This window comes from Dipodomys merriami, unplaced genomic scaffold, assembly GCF_024711535.1.
Source record: "Dipodomys merriami isolate MVZ:Mamm:240054 unplaced genomic scaffold, mDipMer1.0.p SCAF_5, whole genome shotgun sequence".
In the NCBI taxonomy this organism is placed as follows: Eukaryota; Metazoa; Chordata; class Mammalia; order Rodentia; family Heteromyidae; genus Dipodomys; species Dipodomys merriami.
The window spans coordinates 34506680-34511956 of NW_027206068.1; the positions used below are offsets into that span (position 1 = coordinate 34506680).

Here is a 5277-nt window from a genome sequence, read left to right on the forward strand (position 1 = left end):
GGCGTACCCAGATCCCTGGAGACAGGGGCAGGCAGTTGGATGATAGGTTACTGAATCTGTTAGCCCAGTGCTTGCGACTGGGAATTTCCGGTGGATCTGCCCCCTATGTTGACCCTATTTAGGCCCAGACCAGCACAGGCGCCATTACTCCATGCCATGTGTGTCCTGATGATCGTGTCCTGTTTCCTGTCTCCTGGCTCATTAAGGTCATCAAGGCGTTCCAATTCACTGAATTGGTGTGCTGGTATTGGTTTTGTTCTTTCTTTCCTTTCTGGCCTTTTCCTGTGTTATGTATATTTGGAGCTGCAGGCCTTTGTAACAAGCTGCTTACAGACTGCTAACTGTGTAATTAAGGCCCCAATATTCCATCTTACAAAGTGGGGCTTTGCTGATAAGTTACCTTACAACATAAACACATAACACATTTAAAGTTGGAAACCCTTCACTACTCACATTAGGGATTTTCACATTCAAATTACTTCATCTTTTCTACACAGAACTGGCATGTCATTTCTTGAAGTAATACTGCCTGTGAGCTAATTACATGAACTGCATATTTGTGCTCGTGATTTCTTAGAATTTAATGGAATACTTGGCTAGAATTATCTTGAGGTTTTAGAAAAAAGATGCACAGGAAATATGTTTAAAAGATAATACCTCCATTCAGATAAAACAGAACATAAGAAACCTTACTTTTGCAGATGAACAAAAGGATTAGGAAACTCTGAACCTTGCCTAGAAAAAAAAAGACATTTAGAAACAATGTAATCATCTTGGATAGATGCCCTTACTTCTGTCAAAATGTGAGTCTCTTTATCTAGTGAAGGAGTAGAAAATAATGAAGAAGAGAAAATTTGCAATACATCCAGCATAGAGAAGGAAAAGAAAAATAAAATTTCTGTCCCTTTGGAATGAATGGAATAATTTTGACATAATAACTTTGACATAATTACTAATTACATGTGGTTGATATTACTGTGACATATTGATTGGCAGAATGTAGATAGGAGGTGCTCACTGCTGTGTATCCCGCTGAGCTACTTAACCCCCTCCCAGGCTTTACCCAGGGATTGCATTTTGGCACATGGAGGCAGCCAAATATTTGCAGCCTTTGCTAATTCAGTATTCTACCACCTGAGTGCAAAGCTCAACATTGAGATTACCCAGCCAGCAGCACCTGTTATATATTTTTCACATCTTCCATTACATAGAGTAATTTTACAAACTTGAAGTGTGAGAGTGACATTTGGTGACAGACCATCAAATGCTGTCATTTGGGCATTAAAATAATTAGCTGATTTCTCAACTTTAATTAGCTGGCTTTTCCTACTTTGAAACCAATTGAAATTTGAAATATAAAAGAGGGTGCTGAGTCATGTTAGAATCTGTCTGTTTTCCTCCTTGGGGAATTGAGCTTCAGGAAGCAGCTTCATTAGGCACACATTGCTTAACAGTAAAAATAACTTCTGAGAAATGTATTATTTGGTTTTTCATGGGCAAACAATAGTGTATATATGCACCAATATAGATGTATTCTGCAACAAACTTAGACTATGACTAGCTATATCTAGTTTTCTGTGTCTTTTTCTATATGGAAAAGGTCATACTTCCTAGGGTCATGATGAGCAGAGCAATCTGAGATTAAATCAAACACAAAGGTGCAATGAAATCATTAGATGCAGTATACTAGGTTTAAGTGATTCATACCAGTAATCCTTGCTACACTGGAGGCTGAGAGCTAGAAAAGCACAGTTCAAAACAAGCCTTAGCAGGAAAGCCCACTGGACTCCATTTATAATATAACTAGCACAAATCCAGGTTAGATGCATGATTCTAGAGTGCATGCGAGTTGAGTAATATGTAGGTCCTGAGTTCGAACCCTAGTATTGCCAAGAAAAAAGTAGAGAGGAGAAAGAATAAACATGCCATGTATTTGTCTGTTTCTCCATCAATGGCATACTTGTTTTACAGTAATATTTTATATAAAGGTAGGATATATATTTATTTATACCAGTATCATCACATGAGTAAGGAAGTGTAATATGACATTAGGGTGGCTGTGGTATCCTTAGATGATAGGTTCTATTGGAACCTATGAAACCATTTTAATGTGATGCCTGATTATATTATAAATGCAACGTAAGTGAAAAGCATGAAAGAAAGGTATGTATACATAAAATGATGATTAAATTCTCTAAGATAGAAACTTTATGTCTTAGCAGACAGTGTGGCTTGCTTTCATTTGGGAGTTTACATAAAGTCTTGTGGAATACAGACTTCTGCAGTAGTTGGAATTTTTAGGATATAAAATAACATAATGAGGGAAGCTGTATGTCTCCTGAACTAGTTTTAGACTTAGGCCATCCTACTAGCCAAGGAAACAAATTAATCTAAATCTCAATTTCCTTCTGTTTAAATGGAATATTAAATAAGAGGTTTCATTGAGGATTAAATTAGGTGCTGAATACCACTACTCCAGTGACTAGCAAGGACTTAATAAGGACACTGAGTGTGGTAATAAAATGTAATCATGATAAATGGGGTGTAAGCAATAAGTCATAATTAATACAATTACAAAACATTAACCAGTACAGTATGTTATCTAATTAATATGTTATGACTAATATGTCTTAATATTCATGTAAAATATTAATTTTAGCTTATATATCATAGTACAATCTAATATACACTTAGTATAATATACAATGGATATACAGTGTCTTATAAAATCATTAATGGAATTCTGTGCCTCCATCAGAAAGAATGACATTGCCCCATTTGTTAGGAAATGGAAAGGCTTGGAAAAAATTATATTAAGTGAAGTAAGTCAGGCTCAAAGAAACATATGTCCCATGGTTTCCCTTATTTGCAATATCTAGTATATGTCTGAGTCAAGCAGAAAAGGTCAGATAAGGTGATGTTAGGGAAATGAACCCTAAGATATGTATTCAAATGTTTTTTTTCTTTCATGCGATTGTTTCTAACACATTTATAAGATTATTTCTTTGTTGCTTTGTATGTCCCTCCCCCACAGTATAACCCCTGCTTTCACTGTATTTGATGTTGGTATAATTTGTGGAGGGGAAGGGGAAAACCAAATCGTTTAAATAGGGATACGGGTGGACCCATTGCAACAATGAAATGTACAAGTCGTTATGTCCAAAACGAACTTTATAACTTTGGTGGTGGTGGTGGGGAAGCAGGGAGGATTGGGTGAGGGGGGGGGAGGGGGAGGATGGGAAGGGATGGGAAGGGAAAACAAAGGAGGAGGCCACAATGCTTGATAAGAAATGTACTCATTATCTTGCCCATGTAATTGTAATCCCTCTGTACAGTATTTTCACACACACAAAAAAGAATACAAAGGTATTGGTAAAAGCATCTTTAATCATATTTCTAAACTAAAAAGATAAAATAAAATCACTAAATAGGGCTGGGATGTAGCTCTGTGACAAAGTAATTGCCCACCAAGTGCAGTATTCTCGGTTCAATTCCCCATATCAATAAAGAAAAGACAAAAAAAAAAAAAAGAAAAAAGAAAAGAAAAAAAAGTTTAAAAACAGACAGAAAAAAACAAATAAATCACAGCCGGGCACCAGCAGCTCATGCCTGTAATCCTAGCTACTCAGGAGGCTGAGATCTGAGGATCATGATTCAAAGCCAGCCTGGGCAGGAAACTCCGTGAAACTCTTACCTCCAATAAACCACTAGAAAACCAGAAGTGGTGCTGTGGCTCAAGCGGTAGAGAACTTGCCTTGTGCTGAAGAGCATAGGGATAGTGCCCAAGCCCAGAGTTCAAAGACCACTACCGACAAATAAATAAATAAATAAATAAATAAAATATATATACATATAAAAAATATATAAAATCACTTAATCTATCAGGGTTATACAATATCATAGAAATTTTAGAATAGGGGCTGGGAAGGTGGCTCAGTGGTAGAGCGCTTGCCTTGCATGCATGAGGCCCTGGGTTCGATTCCCCAGCATCCCATAAGCAAAAAGAAAAAAAGCTGGAAGTGGCATTGTGGCTCAAGTGGTAGAACGCTAGCCTTGAGCTGCAGAGCTGAGGGTCAGCGCCCAGGCCCAGAGTTCAGGCCCCATGACCGGACCCCACAAAAAATTTAGAATATAATATATAATCTTATAGAATATATTATATATAATGGAAGTATAATTATGGTGTGTATGTTATATATTATTAAAATGTATTAATCTATACATCATTATTAGTGAAAGCAAATAAGCTGGGAAAAGTAATTTATTTATATCTATAATACATATATATAAAGTAAATGTAAAGTAAAGCATGTTTTAGAACCTCCTTTTTCAATGCTGAAATCCACGTAATTACAAAAATGAATCAATCTCCATGGTCTCCATCAACCAAGTTGGAGGCCACATGGCGGCTGCCTCTGAGCATGTGATAGAAGTTGTTAATTTAGCTGCCTGGGAGAACTGGGGCAAGAAAGACCAGTTCTAGTAAGAAGAGAGGTGCCTTGAGGTGATCCCTGTTCTAAGAAGTGAGGAATTTCCCTTTTTGATGTTCCTATAAACTATGTCTTTTGAACTTGTTTGTAATTTTTGTGTGCTTTGTTGTACATTTTTTATTGTGAAAATGCTGTACAGAGGGGTTACAGTTACATGAGCAAGGTAATGAGTGCATTTCCTATTGAGCATTGTTCCCTCCTCCTTTGTTTTCCCCTACCATCCCTTCCTTCCCACCTCCACAACTAACCCGCCCCCCCCACCCTGCTGCCAAAGTTGTAGTTTGTTTTCAACATAGTGTTTTGTACATCTCATTGTTACAATGGGTAGATTCACTATTTTTTTTTTACTTCTTATTTCTAATCTTACATACTAAACATAAAATTAATACCAATTCCTTCAGCTTTAAGGAGAGCTTATATTAAAAGTATAGGTAATTAATACAACACAATAAGATGATGTTGATCTGAATTAGATCAACATTTGCAACATTTGATGCATTTCTTGGTTGATATCACAAACTTTGGCTTGAGGATTATTGACAATTATTTAAACTAGAGATAGAAGAAAACTTTTTAGTAAAATATGAATTCCCATGTAGTTTTTAACTTTAAAACAATGTTTAATTTAAACAATGACAATGCAATAAAATAGGCTATTTTGAGTCAAGGAATCATTTAAAATATTTGTTTTGCTAGACAACATATATTAAACAAGATACAGGATAGAATATATGTTGTTGACCCCCAACCCCCTAGTTTTAGCTGACTATGAGCTGCAGATTACTGT

The 5277-nt window shown here is 36.2% G+C and overlaps 1 non-coding gene across 1 annotated transcript; it reads left to right on the top strand.

Annotated features, from left to right (window-relative positions):
• Positions 1-3919: 3919 nt before the first annotated feature.
• On the top strand, positions 3920-4000 carry Trnaa-ugc (transfer RNA alanine (anticodon UGC)). Its single transcript has one exon. It is a non-coding gene; the product is annotated as a tRNA-Ala (tRNA).
• Positions 4001-5277: the final 1277 nt, after the last annotated feature.